Genomic DNA, 25,516 nt, shown 5'->3' on the forward strand with positions numbered 1-25,516 from the left:
ACAAGTGGGTGCCATCACAGGCGGCTGTTCTCAGACTGCCAAGATGGCGACGGTCATAGCCGACCACTCTGAGTTTCACACAGTGTTTGTCTGTCAGAGCTCCACAAAAGTCCAAAAATTGAGCTTTCATGTCAATGCACTAAATCTTATTCACCAGCCGAGTTTGTTTTGCATTGAAAAGGCTAAAATCCTGTGAAATATACAGATTTCTCCTCTAAAAGTCTTTCACTACGACACCAAGGATCGTTGTTCAGCACTACCCGACGGCTGGAAGTTCACCACTTTTTAACTAGCTGATTGACAATCTGTCAATCACAAATCGAAAGGGACAAAGAACTTCTGTGAGCAGCATTTTACACAGGAAACAAAGATGATAAAGTTAAAGCAAAAAATAAACTTCACTTTCCTGCAGCTCTTAAAAATAAAAATGTTCAATCAGACAGAAAATGTGTCAAAGAACTCAGATCAATGCAGCTCACTTTTTAAAGAATGGAAGCGTTTGTTCATTCTTTATTCACCTATTGTGTAGGAAGTTCAATGGTTTTCCCCTTAATACATGTAGCTTTTAAACTATTTTTAATTCAGAAGATAGCTGAGCGATTCTTTACCTTGACAAAGGTTTCCGTCGTCCTAATGCAAAGTATAAAAAGTTACATTAATGTAGATCTCATAATTCTCACCATGTGAGGGATGCAGACACATGAAGTTCTTGTTTAAAACAAACAAACAATACTGTTGTTGTTATCAGTATTGCAGAGCGTCTGAATACCACGTGCTTGGACAGCAGAAGCATTCGGTCGGTTTGAAATTGAGATAGAATTGAAAAGCCTGCAGCTACCCTGAGAGTACATTTTGAGATATGGGAATTATTATTCAGCAAGTGCATTTCCCATTAAAGAAATTCCACAATCTAGCTGAGCTAAACTCAACTCTTGTCTTTCCATCACAGGACACACACACACAAAATAACTTAAGGGTTTACTTTAACCCCAGTGCCCTCCCTTCATTTCTGTGGCGATCAATTATTAGCCAGTTTATCTCAATGACAAGTGGACCGTCCTCTGCGGCGCTGTGTGTGACTTTTTACAAATACTGCTGATATGTCTTCTTATGTGTGCCAGCTCACTCGGGGGAATATCACCACTAACCCGCAGCCTCCTGGCTTAACTCCTCTTACTGTCTGTCAATAGGCACAGGGGAGCGGGCCGCCTTCAGAGGCTGAACTTTATAGCATGCCTCTGGGCGGGTGTGCGCACAGAGCTGCCAGGAGTTGCAGCTTCTACTATAAAAGTTTGGAAGTTACATAAATTTCCATTTATGTGGTAAACATGCAGTGCTTTCACAGCTTAAAGGTCGAGTGTGGAACATTAAGGATAGGATCTATTGGCACGAACTTGGATATAATATTCATAGGTATGTTTTCATTAATGTATAATCTCCTCAATATAAGAATAGTTTTTGTAGAATGAGCTGAGTCCGCGATGTTGAACCGTCATACACTACCATAACTCTGTGGTTCCCTTCAGCTCTACAGAGCGTTTTAGCCTCTGTCCGCTTATTGTTTTGGTTTTATGGTAAAAAGCTCTGACAAACCCACTGTACACAATCTAGCTGGTGACCACAGTGGAACATTTAGAGTCAGATATTTTTTTGTTAGTAGCGACCAAATTCAAGCTAAAGGAGAGTGAATATTAGACATAAAGACATTCATCAGGTAGCCAGTAAATCTGTGTTTTTGTTACCATACAATGAGTCATTTTTATCTACAGAGACCGTCATGAACCACAGTTCGCAAGCACTTGGAAGGGGAGGGTGAGACGAGGGAGTGTAAATCTGCAACTTCACTGCTAGACGCCACTAAATCCTACACACTGGACCTTTAACGGATATGATTATGATTATATGTGCTAATAATTATGTTGGATGGCTGGGCTTGGTTGGCTGTTTTTTCTCTTATTTTAGAAAATTGTTGATTATTGTTTGAGAGGTGGGGGAGGGGGCGTCCCCTGTAATTACTGCCTTGGGGGACACTGACTTCTAACTGCATAATCAAACTCTGTTGACATTTTTCTTACTTGATACATGCAGGAGAATGGTGTTTTGTTTTACCAGCTGGTGATGAGTCTGTCTCACTAAAGCCATTTTCAGCTGACACTGAAGCTGCAGCAGCGATTGCTTGGAGCAGTTAATATTTTCACATCAATTTCATGTCTGATCAACACTTTGTTCTTATTTTTCAAGCATGTATGTAAGATAATGTTGTCGTTCTTAATACCACCTACAAAGCTCTGATTGATCGTCAATAGGTACATGCATAGAAACGTGTGCGATGATTTAGAGGTCAGCTCTGACTGACTGACTCTCGACTCGAGTTGTTTTGAAGCCTTTCCTGTGAGGATTTGGATTTACGTTGGGGGTCATTTTCTTGCAGGAATTTAAATCTTCTCCCAGTTGGCAGCTCTCTTGGGGGCTACAGCCGGTTTTCCTCCAGGTTTTCTTTATATTTGGCTTTCATGTTACCCTCAGCCTTTCCAGGCCTTCCAGAGAAATATCCCCACAGCCTCATGGTCGGGAGGGTGTGTTTAAAGTCCTGTGCACCAAAAATGGCGTTTAATGTGATGGCCAAAAAGCTCAAGAACCTTCTTCGTCTTTGGCACTTCTGGCAGACACTTCCAAATGTAATTTGAGTTTCTGAACTTCTGCACTTTGCCATAAAGCTGTGAAAGAAGCAACTGTTGTCTCCCATCTCAACCGTGGAGCCCTGTTGCTCCTTCATAGCTGCGATCGGTCTCTTGGGGGTCTCCCTAACTCACAAGTTCGCCTCTCACACAGTTTCTGAGGAAGGCCTGCTGGAGGCACATTTACAGCTTTGACATATTAATCTTTACATTTTTATGGTGGACCTTAGTGTACTCTGGGGATATTTAGTGTCCGGGAAACTTTTTTATGTCCTTCCTGTGATTGATACTTGTTTGATGCGAATTGGTTTTAAATGTTCCTTTGTCTCCTCCTTTTTCCAGGAAATTGACTAACCAGCTGTTGTAAACCTAAAAATGTGATTACTGGTAATCTCAGTTTATAATGTGATTGTTGGAAACAATAGGTGATGGTTTAGAGGACCAGTGTGTAGGTTTTAAAGCTGCATATTGCAACCAACAGAGTAGTGTTTGGTTTGTCTGGTTTAGGACCAGTAGAAACATGGCAGTTCAACATGGCGGACCCTGTAGAAGAGCGGTCGCTCCCTCTGTGTCAGGACATAGGAACCTCAGGATTGGACTCAAATGCAAGATAGCACAGGCAGCAGGACAACTTCAGTGTCTTAATATAAGTTCAGCTTACAGGATGGTGCAGGTACAGGTAGGCAGGCATAAACAGATCCACGAAAAGTAAAAGCAAAAAATCTGACAAAATAACCAGGAACAAAACAACTAGGATTAACCGACACAGAAACAAGGGAACACAAAGATTAAGACAGGTGAGGACACGGAGAGACAGGTGAAAGTATTAGGCCCGTTCGAGGTGAGCCTAATAGCATTTATATAATAAAATGAAAACATAGATCCTAAATGTTACACACTGGACCTTTATATATATGTCACAGTAAACACATCATCCTCCATTAATGATGAAGGCCAACAGGATAAGACCTGAGCTGGTAGCAGTTACAGTTCGGTTAGAAATGCTGGCTCCTAATGATCCAGCTGGAACCAGGACTATTAGTGGACTGTTAGAAACAACAGAGCTTGGAGGAAAAAACACCGTCCCTCCATGAGGTGTTACATTTCAGTTATAAAGTTCTACCTTTCATTATGGCTCTGAGGGTAAACAAACCAATATATTACGATACAATATACAATATTTTCACAATGAAAAAAAATGTCTCAAACTGTCTCGTGAGGGAAATATTTACGATGCTGTTGTCATCGCATTCCCGCCATTTCTCATTTTCCTCTGCGCTTTAAACCTACACTGACTGTGACCACTGTGCTTCTAACGTACACCCTGCTGTGTGTGTGTGTGTGTGTGTGTGTGTGTGTGTGTGTGTGTGTGTTGTGTTAGGGCATATATCCATCTACAAACCCACCAGTCTACATCAGTCACTCCCAAATAAAACAACCCGTTTAGACCAGAGGTTCCTGCTGAGTGGGGATAAAACATAAACCCGACTGAGAGAATTGATACAAGTCATACAGTTTGTTTTTTTACAGCGGATCAACACAGGCGATATGTGCTCTGTGTGGTACAGTAGTGTGTATGAATTCAAATTAGAGGAGCTCAATCAGGCTCATGCTTGCATCCCTTAAAGAGAAAAAACTAAATGCAGGGAAAGATAAAAATCTGCATCTGTAGAAGAAAAGAACATAAACCTACAATAAAGGAAATCCGACGTCTAGAAACCAAGAGAACCTGCACCAATGAGAGCAGAATCTGACACCACAGCAGCCTATTAATCCTGGGTGATGTCTGTGTTTGTCATATCACGGCCTGAAAAGCTGTCAGAAAACAAATTGTAGCTCATTATTTTCCAGATGTGGAGCCCTCGTGTGCTCTGCGTCAGACACGTTTGAACTCGCACAAAAACTATTAAATGTGATCTGAACTTGCACGACGGAGACCTTCATTGTTTTTGGTCTTCAGCGCTGCTCAGACCCAGCAACCCAAAGCCTTTACACTCGAACGCATTTAGTCCTTTACTGCTCATTGTAAAGCCCAGTGTGTGATTGCAGCAGGCCTTGCAAACAAGCTTTGGTTTTTCATGGTCGAATGTATTGTTTAGGCGAACTACCGGTGTTTGTTGATGAGACTGAATGTATTTTAGACTCATTTTTGAGCTCGTAAATGTTTTTTCTTGTTACCGGTGTAGTGGAAAACATCCATTTGTGTCTGTCAGTTATGATATAATCGTCTGTCAGATCTTACTCATTTTAAAAAGCATTAATTGCATTCAGTATATTCATACAGGCAGAGCAAATGATATGATTGTTTCTGGTTACTTTTTGTCTTTAATATCGTGGTGCATGAAACACTGAATTTAAGAAGAAGTCCCTTGTCTGCTGTTACTTGGAACACTTGTGTGTATAATTTTCATTTTACAGCTCACATATATCCAGATGTAGCCGGTGCCCCGACACACGGAGGAGTCAGTTATTAAAGGGGGGCTGCTGCTTTCACAGGGTTTGTGTGATCCTCAGGGGAACACGCAGTCTGTTTTCATGATGAAGTCCTTGCAGATAAAAACGGACTGTTGGTGTGTGACATTAGAGCGGGTCAACACTCGAAAAATCTTCAATACTGTTTGTGTAGTGTAGCATTAATGCTTTGTTCTGCAGTGTTGACCAAAACCCTCCCTTGTTAGGTGATAGGTCAGAACCTCCGTAGTCTTTTTGTGCCTATGAGAGTTTGTTGGTTTGAGTGAACTGTATCAGGCTCTCCGTACGCATATTTGTACAGCCCCTGAAGTTTTCCTGGCCTTGCTGCACAATTAATCGAAATATTATCTAAATCGCACTATAGCCAAGTGCAACATGCAAACTGCAGAAGCTGCAATTTGATGAAGGTAAAATGTGTGACAGCAGCATTATACTGAAGTACTGTAGTTCTGAAGAGGAGCCCTGGCCTACAACTCATGTTCTCCAGATTGTGTCCTATAAAAACAACTGAGACAATTATCAAAATAATTAGAATACTAATTTTCTTTTGATCACCTAATTGATGGATTCAAGTAGATGGATAACAGCTTCCTCACAGCACCGACGCACCGGCAGGACGGCAAAACGAAACACACATGACGACATGTTGCTATGATGATGTCATATTGTGGAATAAAATATATTACATCAAATTATTTTGTACTATTGCAGTGCCCGTAAGTATGTATTGCTATAGAAAATGGGAGGTTAAGTAGCTTTTTCATGGATGGCCAAATGAGGTTGTGTTTGAAGGTGGGACGTCAGGGACATTTAGGATTGTATTGTATAGTATTGTGTTTTCATATAATTTGGCTTTTAGCAAGGACACTGTAGGGAGATGAACGCCATTCCACTAATGTGAAAGTACCACACCTCATGGTCAGCGCATAATTCTGAAAGAACAAAGTGAACTACATCTGAAATGGGATGAAACCTGGCAGCATAAACAGACTAACTTGTAGCATAGCCTAGTAAATGAACTGGGCAGGATATATTATTTAGCCCTGTAATACAGGCTAGCATACATCAGAGAGAGAGAGAGAGAGAGAGAGAGAAAAAAAAGAGAGAGCAATGGCAGTAAGGGTTTCCACATCAAAAAATTGTTTTGAAACTACCAAAATAGTGTGAACGGATAAGCGGACTGCGCGGAGCGAGGGCGTGTCGGTCAGACAGTCTGATAACTGCACAGGTCTCTCACTCAACTTAATACAGAGAAATGTCCCACAAAGCAACGTTACAGGACCAAACAACAGTAACGTAGTAACTGGAACTGTCTTTGGAAACTTATGAGGAAAGAAAATACCACAGCTGTACGTGGAGAAGCGTCTGTCCTCCTGTCTGTCCTCCTGTCTGTCCTACCGACTCTTCGTCACATTTCTGCCCGAAAAACAGTGTCTGTCACCGGTGAAAAACTCACGGAGTGTTTGTGATCAAAAATCACCGCGACCGCCAGCCCTCCGGACCGAGACATCAGTTTACTTTCACTTTCCAGGATGTTTGGGCTCTGCAGTGATTGGCTCTGGTGGGCACGTGGCTACGGTGGCTGTCGTTGACAATGCTAGCGGAATTCGGAAATCATTTATGAAATAATTTATGAAATAATAACTTATTAACGGTATCTTTATAGTCCAAACAAAGCCGATGTTGCACACCCTTAAACCACACAGCAGCCATGTTGAAACTCTCAGGTCAGTCTGATCCTGATCTGCAGAGATATTTGAGCCACACACACACACACACACACACACACACACACACACACACACAGAGATTTCTTGCTTTATAGATAGATAGATAGATAGATAGATAGATAGATAGATAGATAGATAGATAGATAGATAGATAGATAGATGTATTTTAAGTAATTTATTAATTATTAGTATCTCGTCATCCATGTTTTCTCCAAACTTTGGAGCACAGTGTCGTCTATCGTTGCCGTCCTGCTCTCATCCACTAACATGCGATCCGGTTGTCCTGAATCAGTGTGAATGCAGTATAATGGAGATATGGCAGGTTGTTGTCCTGTAAGAGATGCGTATATGTTAATCAATAGGGTGACTTTAATGCGATTCGTCAGACAGCCCTAGCATACATATGGTATCTTAAACATTACTGATGTAACTCTAATCAATGTAATTGTGTGTCTTTTACGGTGATTGGCCCAATCTGATCTGAACTTACGGTAATGATGGGTCTAGAAAGTTTCAGAAGTTGTATTTTCCGTCAAAGTCAAACAGTTTCCGAACATACTATGGAAGTCTACACAAAATCTATATGGTCAGGTACATTCCTGATTGAACCTTAAAGCCCAGTGCTTAATCAGCATTATACTTAGGCTTCTAATCAATGTAAAGGTGGATGGAGCGGAGGCCAGCCTGCCTGACAAATTACAGAAAGTGAGTAGTGTGAGTTGTGCCTGGGCTTCAGAAAATACCTCACAGCCGCTCGGTTTCCTGACAGGCTTCACTCATGAATTACGCAGCTGACATCGCGGCGCTCTCGGGAGAAAAGTTCCTGCTGGGATGTCGAGAGTTTGCATCAGTTGTTTGTTCTCGCAGACCTTGATAAAAGCTCATCGCCTTCACCTCCTTCTCTGTGACTGTACTTTCAGACATAAACGCCTTTCAAGTCTGTGGGTCGTGTGGATTTAAATACAGTAACCTAACAAAGAAAAGCAGAACTTGTGATATGAAGAGTTGCGGCCTGAGATTTCATCACTTTGATTAAGTTTTGCATGTGATGACAGCATTTTGTGATTGTTAAAGGCAGCGTACAGAAGCCCCGTCGACCATGTCAGTAGCTGTTGTCAGTCACTGTCCAGATTTGTCACTGTGGGTTTTCCCGCCCACACATCATTGAGTCCACTTCGGTGTCTTTGGTCCTGAGAGAGGCTCCATAATAGAAAAGCAGAAACTGGGGCACCCATGATTCAGAAACCCCTTAGTGTGTATGTGTGAGACTCAGGCCACATCAACTATTTATGCTCTGCAGACCGCAACCTCATTCAGGCATACGTTCAAAGAGAAAGTAACCAGCAGTCATTATACAGCTTGTACTCATTATGCACTATTGTACATTGATCCTTCTTTCATTTGCAGGATGTGTACTAGTTTGTCTGTTAACACTGAAAGATACTTGGAGATGCATCATACTGTGCACGCTCAATATGTCATCTGGGAAAGCGGGTCAATTACTGAAGGGATTATTTTTCTAATCACAGTGGATAGATTTGTGGTATGAAGTGGAATTAGCGGCGCTGTCTGTTGGCAGGAATTCAGTATTTAGGTTAAATATGCTTCCTGTACAGAAACCAATGTAAAAATAATGAAATCTATTCTACAGTGTGAACTATTTATTAAAAAACTTACTGCAAGCTGCACTTTTTGATTACTTTTTTAAACAATTCCACAAATTGCTTCTCTGACTGCTAGTTCACACACTCTGTATTCCTGATTCATTGTGCAGTCCACCTCCTGACCCCAAATGTTTCACAGTAAGTCATAAAATAAAAGAAACAAAGAACAAAAAGGTGTGGTGGTTTTTTAATTTCAGGTTACTGACCAACATGTGGCGACAGAGGTAGAGCTGGTAATCACTACACATTGTGTGAGCACAGGATGTGCAAGTCAAATTTGATCCTTTGATTCATTTAATGACATTTAGAGACAAAAAATAAGAGTTTTTGTGGAACAATGATGTGATGTTATGAACGCGCTGACATTTTGGTTTGTAATAGAAAGGTACACCCAGTGTGACACCCAGGACATTTTACCTGCTAGCAGAAATATGTGTGAAGACAAAACAACGACTTAAAAGTAGACCTTAGATGCTGAATTGACAGCCTGGCATTGACAGACTAATCCACAAATGCAAATTAGTTTGGAACCTCTCAGTTCATTTTTCGATTTCCAAGGGACATTGGCTTTGGATGCAGACCCAAATCCCTCTTTGGCTAGAGCTACAACCAGTCAGAGCAACGAAATGTGCGACGTAGTGCTGAGTGATCATCTCAAGTTGGAGGGCGGTACTTGATCCGGTTTCAAGCAAAAAAATGGTTGCCTGCACTCAAACTTTCTCAAATTACACCAAACAATTAAAATAAACTATTTGAGTTGGAAACTGTTTAGAAAAGGACAGACCCACACCCATAGCTGCCAGTAGTTCCTCAGGGGACGCTGATTGGTCCGGAACCACGGTACCGGCTACAAACTCATAGTATCGTATCAAAACCTGGCAAGATGGATTCTTGTGTGATCTTCTTGCGATCCAAGCTGCCTGGTAAGGTTGGGAAATAGACAATGAAGTAACAGACTCTTGATTCATATTTTACCAGCAGTGCTTCATTTGACAGTTTGGTCTGAGTTTCGTGAGCCTGTGTTGTTCTGGACGGAGCTGCAGACCGTTGGATAGACCTGCAATCAGTGAGTGAGTCTTTAAATCTGGACCACTGATGCTCCTTTGTCAATCATCTGCCCTATATTAATTTAATAGTTGTGACTGGTCAGACGGGTTGATTTCAGTTTGAATGGAACAGACCCATCTGTTCAGAGCAGGAAACATCAAATCAAAATCAAGTTTTATTTATATAGCTCAAAATCACAATTTGTCTCAGGGGACCTTACAATCAGTCCAACATTTAACACTCTGTCTTCAGTCTTGATTCAGGGAAGGAAAACCTCCTTTTTCTGGTTCCCAGGCTACAGAATTTATACAAAAGAAGTAAACTTTATTTTCTTTATACAATTACAGTCTGTAAAGACAGTAACGTGGGCAGGCTGATGATGAAAATGATGTTCAAAACAGTTACAGACAGAGGCCTCAGCACACACACAATCCAACAAAAACTGTTCAGACAAACAAGAGCCGAGCGAGGTGATTAGACGAGGCGACGAATGTGAAACTCCATGGGGTGACAAGTGGAGAGGTGAGGCATGACAGGGTCTGAGGGTTGGTTAAAGCACAAAACTCAGATCCTGATATAGAGGAAAACTGGAGAGAGCAGGTGAAGAGGAGGAACTGGAGGCAAGACGGACGGAGCGGTCGTCACCGTGACACCAGTGTTACACTTCCCACAGGAACCATCACTGACATACAGCACTTACAGGGTTTCATGGGTACAGATAGACACCTACAGTAGGTTAATTGGCCTTATATCTCCTTTAACCTTTAACTCAGTTTAAAACTAAAAAGGATTTAGGCAGCATATACTTATTACTTATTACCATAACTGCACAATCCTTGGTTCAACTAGAAATATGTAGTTTTATGTTTATAGTTTGACAGTTTGTTCTGAGTTTGGTGTGTTGAGCTGGACAGACTCACTGAGAATGAGCTGTCAATCAACAAGGTAGTCCCGCCCTAAAGCATACCCTGCTTTATGATCTATTTTACTCTAACATTTACATCAAGTGTCCACATGAGAATTGAAACAGGCTTTGCTTGCTGTAATCATTCCTCCTGTTCATACTGGACATTAACGGATCTCTTCTTAATGCTCTTTCTATGTAAGTAATGGGGGACAAACTCCACAACCCTCACTCTGTGCAAAAATGTATTTCAAGGTCTGAAGTTAATACAGTATGAGGCTTCAGTTCAGCAACTCATGTTACAGACAGTGGACAGTGTTTCCCTGTTGGATAGAAACCACAAAAAATGTAACAAACACAAAAGAAAATGTGAACCTACAACAAAAATTGTGAACACAACAAACACATTTCACCCATCTGTGATGCTGGATGTGGTCAGAAAAGGTCAGACAGGGCAGAAAAACAACAGTTTTTTTTTTACCTTTGTCTAGGTAATTTAAAGTCCCCCTCCAGTCAAAAATCAGTTTCTCTTCTTTGTCCTCCAGTTGGATGTTTGAGTTTCACTGTGCAGAATGATGTATGTGCAGAGTTCGCTCCTGTGTGCAACTTCTACAGCGTGATCCACACTGAGACTGGACTTTACAGACGTCTTTAGAAATGAACACAGTTTGCATATTCATAGATTCTGTAACTTTTAATGAGGTAGAAGGAGTAGATGAGTTTTAAAGGATTTTAATGTAGTAATGCATTATTATTCACATCGGGGAGGTTATAGTTTAAATGTATCATTGTGTATCATCAGCTGAAAATCACGTGTACATGTTCATGAGCGATAGCATGGATTTTCCTTTTATACTGTCACGGTTGAGATTTTTTTTTACGGGTTGCGTAACCAAGCAGTTGGTTGGTTGGTTCAGATTGTTGGATGTCTGCTTTGTTTCAGACAGACACTTTTACCATGATATTCTGCACAGGCGTGGTTCACAGAGGATGAATGATACTGACTCTTAATCTGGTGCCATCAATTGGTGAAACCTCTCAACTGTTTTGGGTTAGAAACTATCTGCAGTATTACCAACCCATGGCTCGTGATTTTAAGGTTATTTCAGTCTGCCAATTTGTATACCTGGCCAGGGACTTCAATTAAAAAAAAAAAAAAAAAAAAAAAAAAATTCTCCTTTCCATTACCAAATATTTTTAAGTAATATTAAGTTAAAGCAGCAATTTTATTTTATTTGAATTAATTCATTAATTTTAATTCATTAATTTTTATTTTCTATTTTCTCCTTCTGCACATTTTATTAACGTACCATATTTATCCTTTTTTCTGCGATGTTGTTATTGTTGTTGTTGGCTGGGTGGAAGGTTGAAATACAATTATATAAGAATAATAAAATAAAGTATTTATTCTATTATCTTAAGAAAATACGAGACATGTTGACCTGTAAACCCAGCACTGTGTTTATTGTCTGCTAATGTTTTTTGGTATATTTGGGTTATATTAGCAGCCTCACAAATGTTCTCTGGTCTTTTATCAGCCCCAGATTTTAAAGAGATCAGTTTGCATGACTGCATCCATCCACAGAGGAGCACTATTACTGGAGATTACAGCAGTTTAATCCAGAGGTTTCCAAACCCCCACAATAGATTCACATTAGACCACGTACCCCCACTTTCAGAGGATCTTCAGGGAATCTCCTCTGATCTCTCCTAATTTTTTTTTTTTTTTTGGAGGTTTGTAAAGATAATAAAGTCAATCAATGATCAAACTTATACGTTACAATCAATCAAAACAGCCAACACTTTTTCTTGTTGTTCCAACTTCCAATAAATGTGATTAAAGCTAAAATATTGTATTCCTCCTGTTTCTGGGGACCCTACAACCCACTCAAAGTTTGAAAACCACTGGTTTAATCTACTCGATGAAGAAATCCTGCAACTATTCATCAACTAACAATCTGTTTGAGTTGAGCTCTTGTCACAAAGGCCTGAGTCAGATCCTCAAGAACAGCCTTAAAACATCTGCACATGTCAAACATCCACATCTCACGTCTCTGAATATCACTGGGTTGAATAATGGCACACTTCATCCTACATGAATCACCACGCAGTACCTGAATGGCTGTAAGGACGGCAGGGGAAACAGCGGTTACATTTAAGTCTAATGTTTGACTGAGGTGAATTCATTTTCGTTTGGCCTTCGGACTGTCTGAGAATTGTGAGGGCACGTAGGCTGAGGAACATAACACGGATGGTTCAAATTCAAAACACCATCAAAGCGTCTCCGTCCCACCGGGTCGAGAATCAGACAAAGCACAGTAACACAAAAACCTGAGAGGAGAAAGACTAAAAATGCACCTATTTATCAAGTAGAGCGTGACATTGATTGGTGTTTCACACGGTGAAATCTTGTTTTTTTTGGACGGCCATTAGTTTAAGTTGTTGACAACAGTTTATATGAAGAAGGGTGTAAAAAATGACGCCACTCAGGCAAGTCCCCTTCGGCTGCAGACTCTCTAAACCTGTTTCAGTCTGCCTTCTGTGTCGAACATTATTCCTCAGCCTATAGTGCACATTTAAACAGCTGCATTTGCAGAATTCCTTGAATGTCGTGGGACAAGTTATCTCACTAATACAGCAGTCTACTCTTTGAGGTTAGGTTTTGCTGTTTTGTAACATAGTGTGTTTACATGGATGATGGATGCTTTTCACTCACCCACTGCCCTCATCAGGCCTCTCTGTCCTGCAAGGCAGAAATGCTTTCTCAGCTCCTGCACGCTGCGTTCCCCCTAAAAAAAAAAGCTATTACTTCATTGTCCTTGATACCAAGAGGGAGCTGCAAAACAGGAAAAGCGTAGGTTTTCTTGGGGCTAATTATACATTAAGTTCAAGCTAAATGGCCCCAGGAGCCAAAGACATTACGGACTAGGAGGGGTTATAGGAGGCAGGGTGGACTGCATTCTGCCTCTAGAACGTCTTTAATGTTGTATCTTGAAATATAGATTCTTTTCCCGCCCTCACTGTCTCTTGTGATAAAACCTCAAGAAAGCAACCCAGTCGGTAAGAGACAGCAGTTTTCTGATTCCCCAAACAGTTGCAAACTTTCTCTGACAGCTGTTAAGAAGTGAAGGTTGTCCAAATTAGAGATGTCAGGGCAACTGCGTGTCCACTGGTGGCTGCCCTGGTTATTGTGGTTGTGTTGCTGATGCAATGTTGTGATTTACGGTCACTATGATCACCGTGCAGCTCAGGGTCATTTCATCATGTGGCTGCTCGACTGTCAAACTGGCCACCGTCTCTTATTACTGCACTCACAGAACAAAACGCTACACAAAGTTAGACATTCAACAATATCCTACTTGACATATTTACTCTAATACCTGTCACAGAATATTATGATCTCTTAGATATGGACAGTGTGAAGACCCATTGGGGTTCTTTTAGGACATAGTCAACAAACCCCATTAAAAATGTCAGGGTGCGAACTACAGGGGACCCGGCGGGAGCAGGGCTCCTCTTAATAAGACATGAGCTCCCCTGAAAACAGAATTTGTGAAAATCTTGGAGGTCTGATTACTTTCTAGAAATTTGAGATGCATGTTGAGATGTTTTTAGGCATTTTTATTTATTTATTTTTTGCAGGAGAAAGTGAAATAATTCATAAGAAATTAAAGGCAACTTGTTCCAGTGGGACAGGGATCGGTTGAATTTGCGTTAATTGTGGCGATCACAACTTCCTGGAGGGACTGCAATACGTTGCTTCCATTTTTGGATTATGTTACTATTATTATTATTATATGATTTGTGCATGAGAGTGACACTAACTCACTTTAAAAAAAAAAAAAATTAAAAATACTTGCCATCACCACTGAAGTATGACAGCCCAATATCATTAACTTCAGATCAGAAAATATATCCGCGACAGTAGAAAAAGTGAGCTCCCCCGAAAGCCGAGGTATAGTTCACATACTGAAAAATATCCAAAGAAATACAAATGTGTTTTAATCTGCAGCTGAAAGTAGTTCCAAACAAATGCACTATTTACTCCTTTTCTATTGACCAGCTGTTTTAAGAAATTACTGAGCCTTTAAAAAAAAAAGAAACTATATATTTGTGACCAGTTTTTAGTTTTTTTTTTTAGATTTACGTCTCCAGAAGAAGCGAGTGGCCAAAGGACTGAGTGCCACAGACAGGGTGGGGAAATAGGAAAGCACAAAGCAGTCTCACTCCCAAGTCATAAAATACTGCAGCTTGGACAGTGGCCCTCTGTGTTAAAATAAACCGTAAGACGATAATTAGAATTAATTATTATGTACCTCACAAATGATGCCATTAATTAAGATAAACTATGGGAGTCTGGAGGTCTGGCCAAAAAGAAAAAACAGGTGTAGGACGTTTGACCGTTGGACCCAGAACTTCCCCACTGATACCATCAAAATCACTGTAACTAAACTAAGAAACAAAGAGGCGAAAACTGGACTCCATCCTCAAAGAATAAAACACAAAAAGAAAGCAGCAAAAGAAGCTTTCACTGATTAGAGGGCTGCATTGCCTTGGAGAGAGCTCCTGCCTCCCTCCCTTAAATATGGAGGCAGGGCCACCAACCAATCATCCCCAATGAGGAGCACCTGAGAGAGTAAAGAGGAGAGAAAGGAGGGGAGCTCGTAACTTCCCTCCTCTTGTAAAATATGATGCTGTAGGTATCTTTTTGGACACGCCCACCGACAAACAAGAAAGGCTGCATATGGAGGTGGTTGATGGCTGTAACAAACACAGGACTTTAACCCTGGAGACCGCTGTTCATGTCCTGTGTCAAACATTACGTAAGTTACGTTATATTTATGTAATTAAGTTATCAGGTATTGTCAGGTATGTAATGTTGACTTTTCATGACAATTATTTTGAAAGTCTAACCAGACTTTGCATATTTATTCTTCCTAACTTGACCATTGACCTCGGCGCATCCAGAAATGATTAATGCATCATATTGTCAAGCAGAGTGCCACTGGCCAGGCTGCAGTATTTGTTGAGTTGGGTTTGTTTAATCATTTCCCCTCAGTCTCAATGTGACGTTCCAGTGCTGGAAACTCAAGTTTGCACATAGTACCCAGCATGCACTGACATCCAGCATACTTTAATTCTTTCAGTCCCTTTTCAAGCTGCTGTATTATTAGGATCATGTTATAAGTTGCTTCATGTTGGTTTTGTGATGTTTTTTCAGATTGTAGCACTGTGCCCAAAACAAATTTCCCATTGGTGAAAAAAAAGCTGACTCTCCTCTACAAATGTTATTTTACGTTATGTTTTTGTTTCTGTGCCTTAAACCACTCGAACTTTGATCAGAAAACTGTAATATAAATGCATTTTTTCACTGATATCGAAGACACTGATGATCTCACTTTATGATCACATATTGCAAACATTTGCTTTCTACTGGTTGAAAATAATTGGCAGTTTGGCAATTTCATGATTTGTCACTGAATAGTGTTTGTGGAGTCTGAAGGGCAAATACAATCCTACCTGCCTGTTAAAAGGTCACTCAGCTAATTTATAGCGAGGGGAAGTAAAGGAGGGCGTTCCAAATGATGACTGAAACGCCCCTCTGGTCTTTTCATTGGATCTGGTGACAATGAAACAATATAGAAGATGACCAGACTTATCCTTTAAGTCACCTAGTGCATTATAGATGCAGCAGGGGGAAGCATTATTATTCTACTGTGGAGTTTTTGTGTCCTGGGCTGTTGTTGAGTCTGTTTTGCAAGTTTAATAAGAGCTAATATTTGGAAACCATCTGCAGTGAAATGCAAGAACCCCTTAATCAACAAAAGTAGCGCGTCTTTAAGATAGAAGGGACTAAAGTGATCAATGTATTGACCGGGCTCCATGAACATCAATACCATCCCTCCAACCTCAGCTCCCCTTCGCCCATAGGTGACCATTGATCAAGGCGAGATGAAGGGTGAATGGGCGGATTAGGGTGATTTTACAGATTGGTGAGTTGCCAATTGAGCGTAGCTCTTAAAGACGATAGAGCGAGAGAGAGAGCGAGAGAGAGGGAGAGAGAGAGAGACCGTCTCATATGGATCATCACTGAGGTTGTGGTCCACTAACTCCGCCATCATAATCACAGCTGCTCATGTAGACGGCTGTTGGTAGCGGTGGTGAGTCAGCTCATCTATAGCTGAAGACCTAACAGCATTGTAAAATGTCTCTGTTATTAAAATGACAGTTTTATCTACAAACAATTTGTTTTCTCTCTTTGCTAAAGATTATTGTCTGCTACCCGTTACTGTCAGTTGACATTCCCTGTGGTTTATTAAATGTGTGGATCTTGCTCCTGGAAGATCTGAGGTTGTGTAATATACCTTTTGATTTATTAATTCTGTTGAGTCTGTTGTTGTTGCTGAAACTCATAAAGGCATGTTGACCCACTTACGCCATACCCTATTAACAGTTAAGGATAATTGAACACATATTTAGTTGCACTTGTTTGACAGGAGTAGCCCTTTAAGCACGCTCATTTCATCTGTAAACTGAGCGCTGCTTTGCCATCATTTTAGAGTTTAGATTACCAAAGAGCCCTGGGAGACCACTGAGGAGATCGACTGGTCTCTTTCTACTGTCAGCAAACTGTAACTCTCAATCACGGTGGAGCTGAGTATTGGCCACAGGGGACCACACTGGTCAATGAAGCTTTGAGTCACATATTAAAGGTCTATATGGTTGCAGAGTCTTTGGTCGCTCAAAATCCAGAGCATGTGCACACATTTCTGCCCTGGCTGTGGATGTGAATCAACTTGTTGTGGGGAAAACCTGGGATCGACATCATTAATTAAACTGTGGGGGATGATGACCTTTGCTAAGCATTCATTACAGGAAGCAGGCCATGGGATAGATAAATCCATTGTGCCATGCAATGAGTAAGTTGTTACAGAGAAAGATGTATTTCTTAGACTGCATTGAGTCAAGTAAATTAAACCCAAACTGTTGCATTTATGTGTATTTTCTCCTCTCTGGCTGCAGTGAGAGAGTGTTTTTCATCATTATTTCCAGCAAATACCTGGTTTTGTGTTCGTATTTCATGCTTCACTAAAGCACGTAAACGGCACTTTCAGAACCCCTTGATTTTTCTGGCATTTACATCGAGGTGTTCTGTCACTGATCTACAAAATAACAGAACAAGGTCCCTGTAGAATTTTATAATAACGGAGAATTAAAAATCAATAAAAAGCCAAAAGCAGACATATTTTTATTCAATATTTCAACACTATTGAAAAAACATTCCAAATCAAATTGAGGAGAAGTTGTTGTTTCATTTGAAAGACAAGTTTTAGGTTCACTTGTGGCCAACTCAGCTGACTGGACATCAATTTCAGATAACCGTGCAGATCAGAGCAGAAACTCCATGAAGTTTAAGAAACTGTCTGTAAAGTTAACAGAAATAATTGTTCAGAGGCAAAAAACTGGAAAAAACTAAAAAAACTATTTCTGATGTCAGTGTTCCACAGGAGCACATCAGGCTTCATCATTATCGTCATTATTAGGGTGTTTTTTACAGGTGACCATCTAAATAACCACACTGACAGCAGACCTTGATAGACAGCAATTAGCAAAAATACACCTCACAGACACCGAAAGGCAGTAAAAAGAAAATATGGAGTTCTTCAGACATAATGCAGTTTAACAAAATACAGCAGTAATTGGCAAATAGTTGCTCAAGGACCACATCCCTCCAACATAGGTATTTGGCCCTCAAATGAAAGTTTAAGTCTTTACTTTTATATTATTTTTCATACATTTACTGTACATAACAATATAAATACAAGGATTATGTAAATCCCAAAGAATATGACCTTGAATTAAAATCTCAGCACACTTTCAATGGCATGAGTAGTAAAAACTCAGCAGGAGCTTCCGCGGTAGGTTTGCTTTCTTTAGTTTTCTCAAGTAGAAGAGATGCTGTTGAGCTTTCCCACTCACTGAGGCTCTATTGGTGCTCCAGGACAGTTCCTCAATCACTGTCAGGCCCAGGAACTTCTCTACTGCCTCACCCTTTTAATACAGCGTAAGGTGTGGTTGTAATGTCCTGCCTAGTCTACGACAATCTCTTTTGTCTCCTAACTGTTCAGAGGTTGTGACTGCCAGTGTTTGTACTTCTAGTTCTATACGCAGACTCTTTGTTGTTTGAGATGAGCACTATAGTATCGTCTGCAAATTTGATACTGTAGTTAGAAGGATAGGACGGGAAGCAGATAGCGTGAAAAGTAGTGGACTAAGCACGCATCCCTGTGGAGCACCGGTGCTTAGAGATAGAGTGGATGATACGTGCTTGCCGAGTCTGACAGTCCAATACCAGTTGCATAATTAATGGTAATGAGTTTGTTGGTCAGGATTGTGTTTGAAGCCGAACTATAACCAGAGAAGAGCATTATTACATATGCATTTTTATGCTATAGGTGCTCCAACGAAGTATGAAGAACCATAGCTACATGTATTGTATCTTCTGTTGATCTGTTCTCCCTGTAGGTGGTGTTAGAAATAAGCTAGTATGACGCTTCTGTTGTATGTATTTAAAAAAATATATGAAACCATACAGGAAAACATACTGTAAAGGATAAGACATTTCACTCTTCACATATTTCTTGCTATCTTATCTGTAAGATTTTACGAGCTGCGATAGACTGTACATTTTTAATTCAAACACCAAATTTTCAAATAAACAGTGACAGTCCTAGTTTGTCTTTTGTTTGGCCAAATGAGTACATAAATTAAATTAAAATAAAACAAAGAGAAATATATAGTCCTGTGTTTCCACAGTCCCTGTAATACTATGTAAAACCTGGTTTATCGATGGACTTCTGGCCCCTGATCTACAGTAACATCTACAATGACCTGCAGGGAAAGTGTCATGGTTGTTCCAGTCTGAGAGGACTTTATATTGGGGTTGACATTTGGGTTTTTGGGATGGACCCACATCAAGACTACAGTTAATAGACTTCTGTCCACCTGCTTCATATGTTTTTTGAATTTGTGCATGAAATAGACATTAATGGAAACACTATAGATTAGCTAAGGCATCATGGTGACCTAGATACATACTGTTTACTGTGTTTCCAGCTGAAGACTCTCTCTTTCCTCATTTCCTGTCGCTTCTTTACCAAGTGTTTACCTTTGAATGAAGGCAAAAATGCCCCCCAAAATACTTTGAATGGAAGGTTTTGTTTTTATTCGCTGAAGTGTAAAATTATGGCTGTGCCCTAAATCTCACACTACTTACTATACAGGGCATTACATTCAGCCTCCGCCATTTTATGTGAGTGTCCAGATTCTGACTGTGAGATTTCTGCCCTAAATTTATAGCTCTGACATATTCCCACAATGAAACGAAAAAACACAATACAGTGTGACACATTTTATTGATTAAGACTCGTCACTGATGATCCAAAATGACAATCCTCTCAAAGTATCTCGGTTGAATGCTAGAGAGGCTCTAAAGACTACTGAGTGTCTATATAGGGAGTACTGATTGAAGTGAACAAGAGAGTGATTATGGACACTCTCTCTATGTATTTACAGAGAGAATATATGATATGATCTTCTTTTTTTAGGGTTTCTGACATTATAGACATCAGCATATTTCTGCCACCCACCTTTACAGATCAAAATAGACCAAAGGATATGGCAGCAGATGAAAACACTAAGGTATGTGCAGAGAAAAAAAAAATTAATAAAAGACCCATAAATACCTCATTAGGTGGGAAGCAGCAATGCAGTGCCATAATGAAGTTTACAGAGGAGAGTTACAGAGGAGTTTTGCGCCCTCTTTCAAATATTTGCACACTGGTAGTTAGCAGAAAAGCTCACAGATTAGCATTTTATTTTACCAGCTTTATTTTTTGGGAATTAGTTTAAAAATTGTAAAATGTGTGCGACATTTGGATGGATTCATATTCTGTATATAATGTTCATCACCAACAGTGGCACATTTTCTGTTCCTTCCTAGAGAAGAACAGAAAAAAGATAAATGTAATTTAAGGGAATAGATATAATATGCTATGACATGACATACAGATCTGGATATATCCATAAATGTATATAACATTGGAGCTTTCTGGAAACAGGTCCTGTTTGTCTAATGCATTGCTGTGAGGATGTGTCCAACATCATATGACAAAACGGATTAGTAAATACATAGATTATATATGTTAACAAAATTTGAGATCTTTTTTTTTTTTTTAACCAGTTGATCCAGTTTGATTCCCATTAAACAGCAGATACTAAACTTTTTAATATTCATACATCATGTAAATATTCTCTATTTCTTAATCCAATCTGAAACCACAGATCTGATTGTTTCCTGACTGCTTATTTTAGTAGGTTTACTTTAGATTAAGATACAAAAAAATATAAAATGGTAACTATATTATGTAGTATAAATTAACAAAAAGCATCTGAGATTAAATTTGTAATGGTTTTTAACCAGTAAATCCAGTTTGATTGACATTAAGTAGCAGAATATCTAAACTACACTGTATCTAAGGAACCTTTTCTGGGTATTTCTTCGTGCAATCTGAAACCACAGATCTGATTGTTTCCCGACTGTTCATTTTAATAGGGTTACTTTAGCTTAAGGGTCTTTTTCACCAGTGCTCTACACTGAACTACATCATATCCTCTTCCCCTGTAAACCCATAATACCAGTGTCTGCACCGCGTCCTGGCTGCTCTGTCTAAGCTCACTGTCTGACAGTTCTGCACTGCAAAACCCTGACGTTGAGACATTCATCAGGGCCAGGGAAATATTGTTTGACTAACAATAACAGTGTTTTTATTGATTTTCTGTCCCTGTGAGTTGCTGCTTATGAGAAACAGCAACCAATGAACACAAAGCCTACACTTGCACACAAAAACGGAAATGTACAGTCACACACACACACACACACACACACACACACACACACACACACACACACACACACACTGTGAAGTTACTTTTCATGGACTGCAGTGATAAAATATGGCAGAGCGCAGGTAAAACCACTGCTGACTGAATGTTTGATGGTTCTGAATTATCTCTCGGTGTAATCCTGAGGAGTATCAGATGGAAGCTTCTACCTGTATGTGCTGAAACTGAATTAATTTGAGGAAGTGAGTTCTCTGCAGTTTTGGTGTCCTCAGGTGCATCTAACTAGAAGGTGATGATTAAGACGTTGTTGGAAGTGCAACATCTGGGGGAAAACTACTTTATGTGGGGTGAAAATTTGCACCATCTTACTCATTAGATAACGGCGAGAGAGAGAATAATGATTTCATGAAATTGCTAGGAAATACTGATCAATAAGTGTCAACCCCTGCAGGCACACTGTGGTCATTTTGTGATCTTTTCAAAAAACATAATCTTTATCTGAATCCCTTAAAGACATGAACATAATGATACTATATATCTGTTCTGAGTGTATTCTTCTGTGTCTTGAACACAGGTATCCTGAGGTCCAGTCCCGCCATCGTCATCCACTGGGGGTCTTTTTCTTGTGATAAAGTTCAGTTTCACCACAGATTATCATTCAGCACGCTCACTTTTGCTCGAGGTAAGCTGCTTTTTCTGTCTCCAGGTGATTATTTGTTGGTTCCTGACTTATATTAGCTTTGAATTGCTCCCTCGGTTGAAATTAAATCTAATATTTATTGCTGGAAATTTGAGCCTTGCATACACAATGTAGACATATTTACTTAAACTTAGACTCTATTCCTAAAGAAACCCCTTTAGTATTTTGGACAGTGTTCATGCTTCTTCTTCTCCAGAGTGAGATTTAATTTCTGTGCATTCAGTGACATGTTAGGGTACCTTATGGTAAACTTTGTCTTTACAACCTGGGAGTGTTTGTACAGTTTGATGGCTATCCTCACTGTTAGTATGTAGTCACACCATTTGAACAACCTGAGTTAGTTCCTGTTGTTTTAATGCGTATTGGAGGTTTGGCTGCTTTTAAATCATTGATTGTATTAATGTGTCAGTATTATTTAGTATAGTTCAGAGTTTTGAGATGGCATAGCTGTTAAAAACAAAGGCTTCTTTCCCACCCACATAATATTCTCTATTATTGTCATTCATATATTTTAATAGCTTCCTGTTTTAATTTGAGTTATCACATCTGAGTATCTGTATATCAGTAGTTAAACCAGCTTGCTGGAGTAAAGCCTCATTTTAAAATTCTCTTTTTGTCTATCCAAGTTCTGGAAAAATCAAATAAATAAATTGCCAAAAAAATCTTCATAAATTACCAATATTACACGTGGAATTAGTTTTTATTTTTTTTATCCTTGACCCAAACTTGACCCAGCACACATGCGTCCGTCTCTCTCTCGCCTGAATATATAATTATTATAATTATCACAGCAATGTTTACGTCATCGTCGCTGTCGATTCATCTTGCGGAGGCAGATTCGCTGCTTCACCTTAATTATACCTGTCTGCAGCCTGTCTCCACATAGCAGACACCTGTAAGAAAAACAAAAAAACACATCCAGCTTGTCTGACTTCTCAGTGTCTCCTCATGGCCTCGCTCATATTACACATAATGAGAACACTCCGCCAGTTGTCCACAAATGAACATCATAATGTCATTCCGCTACGGGACAGTGTGGGTGGGAGAATTTGGCTCGTACCACCTCTGTCACTCAGGGGTTTATTCATCATCGCCATGATTTTCCCGGCCTGTCAGTGTGTGTGCCGCTGAAATGGCCCCCGATGGCATGAGGAATCGGTCTGCTGTGGAGTCTTATGTCACTGTCATGCCCACAGCTGCCGTCAACAACACTCCCAGGAAACATTCATTGTGCAAACAGTTTGAAGATGTGGGTGCCTCAATGGACATATTCATCCTTTCAGGCTGTTTGGAATTCAGACTGACGTGGAGGAGAAAAAAAAGGTTTTGGTAATAATTTTGTCCGAAATTTCCATCTGTGTTGCCTTAAATTCCTCCCCATCATAGCCATAAAGGAGGCCATGCGTGTAGGAATCACATCTGTTAGGCTAAACATCGGCGCTACCTTAAATTTGTTAGAGATTCAGCAGTTTTTTCCCCCCCCATTTGAGAAAAGACTGATGTTTCCCTGCTGCTGCCTTTACTGTTGTAGCTAACCTTTATGTAAACCAGTGAGTGATTTCTTTGGAAACAAGATTGGTTGTGTCAGGCTCACAACCCCACATTGAGATGTTTCTTGCAGAGCGGCGTTTACTGATTGGCATTCTCAGCAGTGCATGTGTGCCCTGCTATTTTATTTGCATAAAGTACAGGAGATTTCAACTTTTCAACAGCGCTCTTTTCTCCTGACGTGCATTCAGCCACCCTCCCTGTGCACCACGGAAAATAACAGTGGATTCCCCCCCAAGCAAAAGTTTCATCGCCTCGTGAATCGGATGTTGTATCGCTCACATTTTCATAAAAAATCTCCATATTTACACCCCAGTTGCATTGCTTTCCCTGTTGCTTTTTGTGTTACGACAGTGACATTGCTGAGGCTGTTTTGGAAATTGCTGCTTGCATCAGTTTTATCTCATTAGTCTCAGTGAACAGTCCACTCTGCACCACTCTTGTGAATTACAGTAATTACATTTTTTTCCCTTTCATACTGGTTTACACCCACTCCACAAACTGACCATCTATTGAACATTTTTACAAATTTTCCACATGCCAGACATTTTTCTTTTTCTTTCTCCAAGAGAGAAGCCCACATTCACTCCTCTAAAATTTTTTGTTTTCATGCAAGCTTTTGATTGTTAGACAAGTAATTTTAGTTTATTTGTCAAAAAGGATTTTAAAAGAAAGGAGATGCTGTTAAAGACATCACCTGTTCTTTCAGAGTTTGAGTCCTTTGTGGAGTCTTTTCCTGTGCTGCTGCTGGAGCTTTTAACTGGTTATGAAACAGATTCAATTTAATACTGATAACTATTCTTCCCCTTTTCACTTATTGAGTAAACTGATGATTAAGTGACATATTTTAAGTATATTTCATATTATATTCAATGTGTAACAATAACAGCAGAAAACAGCTGATAACCTGTACAATGAACCCAAACAGTGAACTCAGTAACTGCAGGAAGTTTATATAAAACCAGAGATTTGGATGAATTTGAGCAGATTATTTTCTGTGAGTATTAATTACTTACTTGTTTTACTGATATTTTCAGAACTTTTTACACAGTTCTCTATTTTAGGTAATGTTTTTATTTTTTAACAATCATACAGACTAAATAGGCTTGAATATATCTTGTGTTCAGCTCTTCCAAGTTAAGATATTAAAAAATAATCTAAACTTTAAAAATGTTATTTAGTTTTTTTTCACAGAAATAATAAAAATACGATACAGGCCCCCTTTTGAAGCTTTGGCGACCCCGTAGTGGGGGTCCCGACCCCCTGGTTGCGAACCATTGCTCCATATGGCCAACATAAACAAACAAGAAAGGAAGCATTCCTCTAAAGAACCACACTTTGGATTGAGAGTGGGTGGAGTCTGGCATCTAGAAATGAAGTTGCAGATTGATAGGCCAGTTAAAACAGAGAAGGCGGGCTCTCATACTATATACAAATATATATATATATATATATATATATGTATGTATGTGAAGTGTCTGAATCCAAATGTAAAGTACTGTACTGTCTCTGTAAACACTTAAAAGCTGCGAACAGATTAAACTCAAGTTTACTGCAGCGTCTCCACCACCTGCCGCTGTTTGATTCTGAGCTGACGGAGATTCACCATCATACCTACTGCTTCTTACCCACTCCCCTTTGAAGTTTCCCTGCCACTGCTGCTATATAATGAGCACCACGCTGGTACAGACAAATACAGCCAGCGAGCGAGGGTGAGAGAAGTACTTACAACTACTTAAAAATACCCCTATTACTACAGTGTATAGGGATATAGGGTCACAAGAGGAGTTTCCTCTAATATTTGCTGTTTTTGTTGTGAAATTTAAAGGGGTAACCACATTTAAAGGTCCAGTTTATTAAATATGTAT

The 25,516-nt window shown here is 39.8% G+C and overlaps 1 protein-coding gene across 5 annotated transcripts in view; it reads left to right on the forward strand.

The window, feature by feature from the left end:
* LOC127351149 (multiple epidermal growth factor-like domains protein 10) overlaps positions 1 to 25,516 on the forward strand; it is a 147,153-nt gene that overhangs the window by 11,932 nt on the left and 109,705 nt on the right. For all 5 annotated transcript variants that reach the window (XM_051378417.1, XM_051378413.1, XM_051378414.1 and 2 more), the window contains exon 2: positions 21,975 to 22,082. The gene's annotated coding sequence lies outside the window, so the exon portion shown is untranslated. The remainder of the gene's footprint in view (positions 1 to 21,974; positions 22,083 to 25,516) is intronic.

The sequence above is a fragment of the Dicentrarchus labrax genome, unplaced genomic scaffold (assembly GCF_905237075.1).
Source record: "Dicentrarchus labrax unplaced genomic scaffold, dlabrax2021, whole genome shotgun sequence".
NCBI classification, from domain to species: domain Eukaryota; kingdom Metazoa; phylum Chordata; class Actinopteri; family Moronidae; genus Dicentrarchus; species Dicentrarchus labrax.